At 43.9% G+C, this 11702-nt stretch overlaps 2 non-coding genes across 2 annotated transcripts; both read left to right on the top strand.

Moving 5' to 3' along the window:
* Positions 1-6238: 6238 nt before the first annotated feature.
* Positions 6239-8161, top strand: LOC126877614 (small subunit ribosomal RNA). The gene has a single exon (XR_007695184.1). It is a non-coding gene; the product is annotated as a small subunit ribosomal RNA (ribosomal RNA).
* A 3386-nt stretch (positions 8162-11547) lies between these two features.
* LOC126877620 (5.8S ribosomal RNA) lies at positions 11548-11702 on the top strand. Its single transcript, XR_007695190.1, has one exon. It is a non-coding gene; the product is annotated as a 5.8S ribosomal RNA (ribosomal RNA).

Raw genomic sequence — 11702 nt, forward strand, 5'->3', positions numbered from 1 at the left:
GAGAGAGACGAAAACGAGGAAAATAATCGCGACAAATGCTCGCTCGCTGCGCTCGCTCGGACGAATATAGCCCAACCCAAAACCGATCCCGAGCGTTCGAACGAAGATTTCGATGAAATCGAAGAACGAACGCGAAAGGGATTGGTTTTGGGTTGGGCTATTTTTTTTTCGAGCGAGCGGAGCGAGCGAGCAACGCGTAAGAGCGTATCGTTGCGTCGCAGGGACTTTGAAATATTCGCCACTGTTCGAACGTTCGAGTCGAAATAACTCGAGAAAAAGCGTTATAACGCATCGAAATTATCAGTGAAATCGTTACGTATCGACGAAATCTAGTCGAAAGTAGCGATTTCACTTTATTTTTTTAAAAAATTTCATCCTCCGGACCAACGTGACCGGGACGTTGGAACTTAGAATTTTTTCGCCCCGTTACGAAAGTACCGAAAGTTCAACTCGAAATAACTCGCTAAAAAGCGTTATAACGTATCGAAATTTTGCGTGAAATCGTTACGTTTCGACGAAATCTAGTCGAAAGTAGCGATTTCACTTTATTTTTTTAAAAAATTTCATCCTCCGGACCAACGTGACCGGGACGTTGGAACTTAGAATTTTTTCGCCCCGTTACGAAAGTACCGAAAGTTCAACTCGAAATAACTCGCTAAAAAGCGTTATAACGTATCGAAATTTTGCGTGAAATCGTTACGTTTCGACGAAATCTAGTCGAAAGTAGCGATTTCACTTTATTTTTTTAAAAAATTTCATCCTCCGGACCAACGTGACCGGGACGTTGGAACTTAGAATTTTTTCGCCCCGTTACGAAAGTACCGAAAGTTCAACTCGAAATAACTCGCTAAAAAGCGTTATAACGTATCGAAATTTTGCGTGAAATCGTTACGTTTCGACGAAATCTAGTCGAAAGTAGCGATTTCACTTTATTTTTTTAAAAAATTTCGTCCTCCGGACCAACCTGACCGGGACGTTGGAACTTAGAATTTTTTCGCCCCGTTACGAAAGTACCGAAAGTTCAACTCGAAATAACTCGCTAAAAAGCGTTATAACGTATCGAAATTTTGCGTGAAATCGTTACGTTTCGACGAAATCTAGTCGAAAGTAGCGATTTCACTTTATTTTTTTAAAAAATTTCATCCTCCGGACCAACGTGACCGGGACGTTGGAACTTAGAATTTTTTCGCCCCGTTACGAAAGTACCGAAAGTTCAACTCGAAATAACTCGCTAAAAAGCGTTATAACGTATCGAAATTTTGCGTGAAATCGTTACGTTTCGACGAAATCTAGTCGAAAGTAGCGATTTCACTTTATTTTTTTAAAAAATTTCATCCTCCGGACCAACGTGACCGGGACGTTGGAACTTAGAATTTTTTCGCCCCGTTACGAAAGTACCGAAAGTTCAACTCGAAATAACTCGCTAAAAAGCGTTATAACGTATCGAAATTTTGCGTGAAATCGTTACGTTTCGACGAAATCTAGTCGAAAGTAGCGATTTCACTTTATTTTTTTGAAAAATTTCATCCTCCGGACCAACGTGACTGGGACGTTGGAACTTAGAATTTTTTCGCACCGCTACGAAAAGGCCGAAAGATCCCCTCCAAATAACTCGTTAAAAAGTGTTATAACGTACGAATATTTTTCAAGAAATCGTTATAACTCGATAAAATACGTCGGGATTAAGCGTTTATATCGTCGGCAGACGGATATAAAAACGTTTGGACCGACACGACCGGTCGTTGGAACATAGAAAAATTCCGAGCCGGTACGTTGGGACTTAGAAAAATTCCGAGGGCGAAAAAGTTTTTTCGAGTTTATTCGTTAAAAAGCGTTACAAGGTATGAATTTTTTTGCATAAATCGACGTAACTCGACGAAATACGTCGGGATTAATGGTTTATTTCCGTCCGAGAACGATTTTTAAAAACGGACCTATGCGGCCGGTCGTTCGTACTTGGAAAATTTTCGGACCGAACACTCTTTTTCGATTAATTCGTTAAAAAGCGTTATAACGTACGAATATTTTTCAAGAAATCGTTATAACTCGATAAAATACGTCGGGATTAAGCGTTTATATCGTCGGCAGACGGATATAAAAACGTTTGGACCGACACGACCGGTCGTTGGAACATAGAAAAATTCCGAGCCGGTACGTTGGGACTTAGAAAAATTCCGAGGGCGAAAAAGTTTTTTCGAGTTTATTCGTTAAAAAGCGTTACAAGGTATGAATTTTTTTGCATAAATCGACGTAACTCGACGAAATACGTCGGGATTAATGGTTTATTTCCGTCCGAGAACGATTTTTAAAAACGGACCTATGCGGCCGGTCGTTCGTACTTGGAAAATTTTCGGACCGAACACTCTTTTTCGATTAATTCGTTAAAAAGCGTTATAACGTACGAATATTTTTCAAGAAATCGTTATAACTCGATAAAATACGTCGGGATTAAGCGTTTATATCGTCGGCAGACGGATATAAAAACGTTTGGACCGACACGACCGGTCGTTGGAACATAGAAAAATTCCGAGCCGGTACGTTGGGACTTAGAAAAATTCCGAGGGCGAAAAAGTTTTTTCGAGTTTATTCGTTAAAAAGCGTTACAAGGTATGAATTTTTTTGCATAAATCGACGTAACTCGACGAAATACGTCGGGATTAATGGTTTATTTCCGTCCGAGAACGATTTTTAAAAACGGACCTATGCGGCCGGTCGTTCGTACTTAGAAAATTTTCGGACCGAACACTCTTTTTCGATTAATTCGTTAAAAAGCGTTATAACGTACGAATATTTTTCAAGAAATCGTTATAACTCGATAAAATACGTCGGGATTAAGCGTTTATATCGTCGGCAGACGGATATAAAAACGTTTGGACCGACACGACCGGTCGTTGGAACATAGAAAAATTCCGAGCCGGTACGTTGGGACTTAGAAAAATTCCGAGGGCGAAAAAGTTTTTTCGAGTTTATTCGTTAAAAAGCGTTACAAGGTATGAATTTTTTTGCATAAATCGACGTAACTCGACGAAATACGTCGGGATTAATGGTTTATTTCCGTCCGAGAACGATTTTTAAAAACGGACCTATGCGGCCGGTCGTTCGTACTTAGAAAATTTTCGGACCGAACACTCTTTTTCGATTAATTCGTTAAAAAGCGTTATAACGTACGAATATTTTTCAAGAAATCGTTATAACTCGATAAAATACGTCGGGATTAAGCGTTTATATCGTCGGCAGACGGATATAAAAACGTTTGGACCGACACGACCGGTCGTTGGAACATAGAAAAATTCCGAGCCGGTACGTTGGGACTTAGAAAAATTCCGAGGGCGAAAAAGTTTTTTCGAGTTTATTCGTTAAAAAGCGTTACAAGGTATGAATTTTTTTGCATAAATCGACGTAACTCGACGAAATACGTCGGGATTAATGGTTTATTTCCGTCCGAGAACGATTTTTAAAAACGGACCTATGCGGCCGGTCGTTCGTACTTGGAAAATTTTCGGACCGAACACTCTTTTTCGATTAATTCGTTAAAAAGCGTTATAACGTACGAATATTTTTCAAGAAATCGTTATAACTCGATAAAATACGTCGGGATTAAGCGTTTATATCGTCGGCAGACGGATATAAAAACGTTTGGACCGACACGACCGGTCGTTGGAACATAGAAAAATTCCGAGCCGGTACGTTGGGACTTAGAAAAATTCCGAGGGCGAAAAAGTTTTTTCGAGTTTATTCGTTAAAAAGCGTTACAAGGTATGAATTTTTTTGCATAAATCGACGTAACTCGACGAAATACGTCGGGATTAATGGTTTATTTCCGTCCGAGAACGATTTTTAAAAACGGACCTATGCGGCCGGTCGTTCGTACTTAGAAAATTTTCGGACCGAACACTCTTTTTCGATTAATTCGTTAAAAAGCGTTATAACGTACGAATATTTTTCAAGAAATCGTTATAACTCGATAAAATACGTCGGGATTAAGCGTTTATATCGTCGGCAGACGGATATAAAAACGTTTGGACCGACACGACCGGTCGTTGGAACATAGAAAAATTCCGAGCCGGTACGTTGGGACTTAGAAAAATTCCGAGGGCGAAAAAGTTTTTTCGAGTTTATTCGTTAAAAAGCGTTACAAGGTATGAATTTTTTTGCATAAATCGACGTAACTCGACGAAATACGTCGGGATTAATGGTTTATTTCCGTCCGAGAACGATTTTTAAAAACGGACCTATGCGGCCGGTCGTTCGTACTTGGAAAATTTTCGGACCGAACACTCTTTTTCGATTAATTCGTTAAAAAGCGTTATAACGTACGAATATTTTTCAAGAAATCGTTATAACTCGATAAAATACGTCGGGATTAAGCGTTTATATCGTCGGCAGACGGATATAAAAACGTTTGGACCGACACGACCGGTCGTTGGAACATAGAAAAATTCCGAGCCGGTACGTTGGGACTTAGAAAAATTCCGAGGGCGAAAAAGTTTTTTCGAGTTTATTCGTTAAAAAGCGTTACAAGGTATGAATTTTTTTGCATAAATCGACGTAACTCGACGAAATACGTCGGGATTAATGGTTTATTTCCGTCCGAGAACGATTTTTAAAAACGGACCTATGCGGCCGGTCGTTCGTACTTAGAAAATTTTCGGACCGAACACTCTTTTTCGATTAATTCGTTAAAAAGCGTTATAACGTACGAATATTTTTCAAGAAATCGTTATAACTCGATAAAATACGTCGGGATTAAGCGTTTATATCGTCGGCAGACGGATATAAAAACGTTTGGACCGACACGACCGGTCGTTGGAACATAGAAAAATTCCGAGCCGGTACGTTGGGACTTAGAAAAATTCCGAGGGCGAAAAAGTTTTTTCGAGTTTATTCGTTAAAAAGCGTTACAAGGTATAAATTTTTTTACGGGAATCGTTCTATCTCTATTAAATACGTCGGGATTAAACATTTTTATCGATTTTTTCAAAAAATTAGCGTTCGTCGAACTGACACGACTGGGATATTTTTCTAATTTTTTCGTTAATTAACGTTACAAGGTATATATTTTTTTGCATATTTCTACTTATTTTAACGTATTGTAATTGATTATAAACTTATTTTTTGTCCGTATTCGATAACAAGAGTATGTTTACTGATGCAATTTTTCGGTGAAAAAAAAAATTAATTTTTTGGTAAAAATGCATTTCTATTATGTTAATAAAACGTCTGGTAATGTATTTCGATGGTTGGATATTGGCTTTGTATAGTAGTGATCGAGCGTTCGCGAGACTAAGTTCCAGCGTCCCTTCCGAACGGTACGTTGCTACGGAGGTTTTGCACCGTAAGCGCGCGGCCGCTAGCCCGGCCGGCGCCGGCCTTCCGGCTGGCGCTTTCGTATCTATAAGAGAGACGTCGAGCCGGACGGTTCGGTCGGAACAGCGTTGAGCGCGTGGCTATTCTACGGCCTCGGTTGAGAATTCAGTCACCGCTCCTCGAGTCTTAGTGTATTTTACGCTATTTCTCGACTGTTCCTCCGTTCTCGTTCTGGTTTTTTCTCTACACTGCTGCGCCGCGGGTCGCTGTCCTGGACGTAATGACCAAATATCGTGGCAAGGTTCCCCTGAGTCGGGAAGCTGGTGACCTGTGTGTACGTATTCTAACAAAAATTGTTAGATGCGTGTGTGCTTGTACTAACTGAGCATCGATTCATTCAAAAGAGTATAACCGTCTGCTTTCTATAAAAACTTCTGCTTTCGCAGAAGTATCCGATGAGGCGGTAGGAGCGTACTATCTTTGCGTAGTATGTCTTCTGCCGAAAATGTTCTACCGATTGAAAGAATATTCTTACGGTATGTCCAGCGCGACGCACTGGGATACGCGCTTGTTCGTTCAGCGTGAGGTGCGTATACGTGCTTTACCGCTAAGATATTCTAATAAGTCTTTTTACACGAAGACAGCATTATGGAAATGTTCCTTTAGAAGTACGATTCTAAACATTTTATATAAGACTATGAGAAAGAGAGAGAGAGAAGAGAGGAGGTGGAGTTGAGAATTACAAAGTGGCTGCGAGCGGCGTTCGAAGATTATTACTGAACTATGGGTGTATCTCGAACGTCGCTAGGAGATATATTTTATAGATATATCTATCTTAAGAACGAAAAGTCTCGTCGTACGGTGCTTACGTCCCACCTACGACACGAAGAGAACTTAAACGAAATTTATAAGAATTGTTATACGAATAAGATCCCTGGTTGATCCTGCCAGTAGTCATATGCTTGTCTCAAAGATTAAGCCATGCATGTCTCAGTACATGCCGCATTAAGGTGAAACCGCGAATGGCTCATTAAATCAGTTATGGTTTCTTAGATCATACCTACATTTACTTGGATAACTGTGGTAATTCTAGAGCTAATACATGCAAACAGATTCCGACCAGAGATGGTAGGAATGCTTTTATTAGATCAAAACCAATCGGTGGCGGATGGCTCGTCTGTCCGTCCATCGTTTGTTTTGGTGACTCTGAATAACTTTGTGCTGATCGCATGGTCATCTAGCACCGGCGACGCATCTTTCAAATGTCTGCCTTATCAACTGTCGATGGTAGGTTCTGCGCCTACCATGGTTGTAACGGGTAACGGGGAATCAGGGTTCGATTCCGGAGAGGGAGCCTGAGAAACAGCTACCACATCCAAGGAAGGCAGCAGGCGCGCAAATTACCCACTCCCGGCACGGGGAGGTAGTGACGAAAAATAACGATACGGGACTCATCCGAGGCCCCGTAATCGGAATGAGTACACTTTAAATCCTTTAACGAGGACCAATTGGAGGGCAAGTCTGGTGCCAGCAGCCGCGGTAATTCCAGCTCCAATAGCGTATATTAAAGTTGTTGCGGTTAAAAAGCTCGTAGTTGAATCTGTGTGTCACAGTGTCGGTTCACCGCTCGCGGTGTTTAACTGGCATTATGTGGTACGTCCTATCGGTGGGCTTAGCTCCTCGCGGGCGGTCCAACTAATATCCCATCGCGGTGCTCTTCACTGAGTGTCGAGGTGGGCCGATACGTTTACTTTGAACAAATTAGAGTGCTTAAAGCAGGCTACCTTCGCCTGAATACTGTGTGCATGGAATAATGGAATAGGACCTCGGTTCTATTTTGTTGGTTTTCGGAGCCCCGAGGTAATGATTAATAGGGACAGATGGGGGCATTCGTATTGCGACGTTAGAGGTGAAATTCTTGGATCGTCGCAAGACGGACAGAAGCGAAAGCATTTGCCAAAAATGTTTTCATTAATCAAGAACGAAAGTTAGAGGTTCGAAGGCGATCAGATACCGCCCTAGTTCTAACCATAAACGATGCCAGCCAGCGATCCGCCGAAGTTCCTCCGATGACTCGGCGGGCAGCTTCCGGGAAACCAAAGCTTTTGGGTTCCGGGGGAAGTATGGTTGCAAAGCTGAAACTTAAAGGAATTGACGGAAGGGCACCACCAGGAGTGGAGCCTGCGGCTTAATTTGACTCAACACGGGAAACCTCACCAGGCCCGGACACCGGAAGGATTGACAGATTGATAGCTCTTTCTTGATTCGGTGGGTGGTGGTGCATGGCCGTTCTTAGTTGGTGGAGCGATTTGTCTGGTTAATTCCGATAACGAACGAGACTCTAGCCTGCTAAATAGACGTAACTTATGGTATCTCGAAGGCCCCCGGCTTCGGTCGGTGGGTTTTTACTACCAACGTACAAACAAATCTTCTTAGAGGAACAGGCGGCTTCTAGCCGCACGAGATTGAGCAATAACAGGTCTGTGATGCCCTTAGATGTTCTGGGCCGCACGCGCGCTACACTGAAGGAATCAGCGTGTTTTCCCTGGCCGAAAGGCCCGGGTAACCCGCTGAACCTCCTTCGTGCTAGGGATTGGGGCTTGCAATTATTCCCCATGAACGAGGAATTCCCAGTAAGCGCGAGTCATAAGCTCGCGTTGATTACGTCCCTGCCCTTTGTACACACCGCCCGTCGCTACTACCGATTGAATGATTTAGTGAGGTCTTCGGACTGGTGCGCGGCCAATGTGATAAGCATTGCCGATGTTACCGGGAAGATGACCAAACTTGATCATTTAGAGGAAGTAAAAGTCGTAACAAGGTTTCCGTAGGTGAACCTGCGGAAGGATCATTAACGATACGATACCAAAAGAATTTGACTTGAACACATATAAAAACTATGAAATATATATCACAATGGTCGGTAAGGAGCCGTACTCCTCCTGTATCGACGAAAGTATATACGACGTATTAACAAGCTATATACTTTAACAAACGAAAACGCCAGGGAGCTTGGCAACCTCCGTTGGCACGAATAGAAATATTCTTAAGGAGGAGACGACCCTCCAGCTACGGAATTATACGAAGAGAAGGTGGCACTCTCTCTCGATCATCGGGATGAAGAGATATATATATACAAGTATAAAAACGAAATGCGAATGAAACTTATTCGAGGCGCCTGCGTGAGGTCGTAAACAGAAAGACCCGCCGTCTCCGAATAAAACATATAACATATAATATATATATATATGAAATTCTAATAAAAGGGAACTCTAGCTTCGAAAGAGCCAACAAAAGTTAAGGCTCGATATCAAACGAAAAAATTACGATGGAAACCAGGTGTAAAGAGAAATGCAGTCGTGGCGCCTGCGAGAGGCCGTACACAGAAAGACCCGCCGTCACGATCTCGTATTTCGTATTTGCATCGTGGAAACCGTACAAACGAAATATAAAAGTCCATGCAAACTAATAAGAAAATCTCTAAAGTGCCTCGTGTCGGAGTGATCATGCTCGCCTATTCTCTTCTATGTTTCGTGGTCTGTGTTGCGTTTGTTCTCCTCCTAGCAACGGGACATATCGAAGACTCCTCTTTGGGATCGAACGAAGCGTCTAGAACGAGTCGACGAGAGCGAAAGAACTTGTAGCGAGTCGCGCAGAGCGAAAGGATACCGATATACATCTTCGAAGGTTCTCTTCGAAGATCCATGGATACCTTCTGCGTCGACTTCTCTCGTCTCTTTCATCGAAACTCTCGTCGTTCTCGAAACGTGCTTCCTACCCAAAGGGCGTGTGCTCTTCGTATGTCGTTTCGTTCGAAATAACGAAACCACGTGTAACATACTCGTGGATCGGGTAACCTAGAACGAAGACGCATCGCGTGGATGTTGGCCCGCTATGCGACGATGACCGATGATGATGATGATGATGATGATGATGATATGATGATGATGTCGATGTCGACGACGACGACGATGAAGACGATGTGTAGCAACGATTCGTAACTAGTCTAGCCGAAGTTCGTTCAGAGGGGAACGCCGCCGGCTTCGAAGCCTCGATGTCGTGAGTCGGACACCCGTGCCGTCGCTAGAGTTTTTCAAACTCTGCTTCTGGATATTGGGACGAAAGACCGCTCGAGGACGACGACAGCCGTGCGTGCGTATCCCATCGAATTTTTTTTACACCACCTGAACGAGACTAAAGTTTCGTCTAGTTGATCGTCTACCGTCGCATAATGTATATTATATACCGTTCAGAGGGGACCGGCTGTCTATCCTCGTTGTCGTGAGTCGGACACCCGTGCCGTCGCTAGAGTTTTTCAAACTCTGCTTCTGGATATCGGGACGAAAGACCGCGCGAGGACGACGGATGCGAGTCCCATCGAATTTTTGACTTACACACTACCTGAACGAGACTTAAAGTTTCATATTATATACCGTTCAGAGGGGACCGGCTGTCTATCCTCGTTGTCGTGAGTCGGACACCCGTGCCGTCGCTAGAGTTTTTCAAACTCTGCTTCTGGATATCGGGACGAAAGACCGCGCGAGGACGACGGATGCGAGTCCCATCGAATTTTTGACTTACACACTACCTGAACGAGACTTAAAGTTTCATATAATATACCGTTCAGAGGGGACCGGCTGTCTTTCCTCGTTGTCGTGAGTCGGACACCCGTGCCGTCGCTAGAGTTTTTCAAACTCTGCTTCTGGATATCGGGACGAAAGACCGCGCGAGGACGACGGATGCGAGTCCCATCGAATTTTTTATTTACACACTACCTGAACGAGACTTAAAGTTTCATCCAGTTTGTCGTCTATCATCGCATATATAATATACCGTTCAGAGGGGACCGGCTGTCTATCCTCGTTGTCGTGAGTCGGACACCCGTGCCGTCGCTAGAGTTTTTCAAACTCTGCTTCTGGATATCGGGACGAAAGACCGCGCGAGGACGACGGATGCGAGTCCCATCGAATTTTTGACTTACACACTACCTGAACGAGACTTAAAGTTTCATATAATATACCGTTCAGAGGGGACCGGCTGTCTTTCCTCGTTGTCGTGAGTCGGACACCCGTGCCGTCGCTAGAGTTTTTCAAACTCTGCTTCTGGATATCGGGACGAAAGACCGCGCGAGGACGACGGATGCGAGTCCCATCGAATTTTTGATTTACACACTACCTGAACGAGACTTAAAGTTTCATCCAGTTTGTCGTCTATCATCTCATATATAATATACCGTTCAGAGGGGACCGGCTGTCTATCCTCGTTGTCGTGAGTCGGACACCCGTGCCGTCGCTAGAGTTTTTCAAACTCTGCTTCTGGATGTTGGGACGAAAGACCGCGCGAGGACGATGGATGCGTGTCCCATCGAATTTTTGATTTACAAGACACACACTACCTGAACGAGACTAAAGTTTCATCGAGTTTATCATCGCATAACCCGTTCGGAGGGGACCGGCTGTCTATCCTCGTTGTCGTGAGTCGGACACCCGTGCCGTCGCTAGAGTTTTTCAAACTCTGCTTCTGGATATCGGGACGAAAGACCGCGCGAGGACGATGGCTGCGAGTCCCATCGAATTTTTGTTTTTTTTTTTTTTTTTAAAGAAAAAACACCACCCGAACGGAGATGTGTTCTATCTTTCGTCGATTTTTCATGCTTTCAGTCGGTCGCGTGGTCGCCATCCGTTCGGAGGGGATCGCCGGCTTCGAAACCTCGATGTCGTGAGTCGGACACCCGTGCCGTCGCTAGAGTTTTTCAAACTCTGCTTCTGGATATTGGGACGAAAGACCGCTCGAGGCGGACGGCCGCGCGAATCCCATCGAATCTTTACTATCACCCGAACGATGGAGAGATGCACGCGCGCTGTTTCTTGAATAATTGGACGAGAGAGTAGAATCAAACACATATATAACATGGGCTAGCCACCGTGCTTACTCGTTCGCGAGATCGTGTGCTGTACAGAGGATTCAGAATCGGGTGTATATATCCCCGTCGTTTCCTGACGAACGGAGCTTCGATCTCGATGGTTGTTATATATCATAATGTACTTTACGCCCGGCCGGCGAACGCGCGTATCTTCGCGCGTTCGTCGTTTTCTTTTTTTTTCGAACGTTTTTGTGTCGTCAATCCTATGGCGACTTCTGCGCGTTCGATTCCCGTTGGTCGAACGTGACGGAACTCGGCTTCGCTAGAACCGAGAAGAGTACATTTGAGTATTGAACTGTTGTAAATTTATAAAAGATTACCCTGAACGGTGGATCACTTGGCTCGTGGGTCGATGAAGAACGCAGCTAATTGCGCGTCAACGTGTGAACTGCAGGACACATGAACATCGACATTTCGAACGCACATTGCGGTCCACGGATACAATTCCTGGACCACGCCTGGCTGAGGGTTG

This window comes from Bombus huntii, unplaced genomic scaffold (assembly GCF_024542735.1).
Source record: "Bombus huntii isolate Logan2020A unplaced genomic scaffold, iyBomHunt1.1 ctg00000198.1, whole genome shotgun sequence".
Lineage (NCBI taxonomy): Eukaryota > Metazoa > Arthropoda > Insecta > Hymenoptera > Apidae > Bombus > Bombus huntii.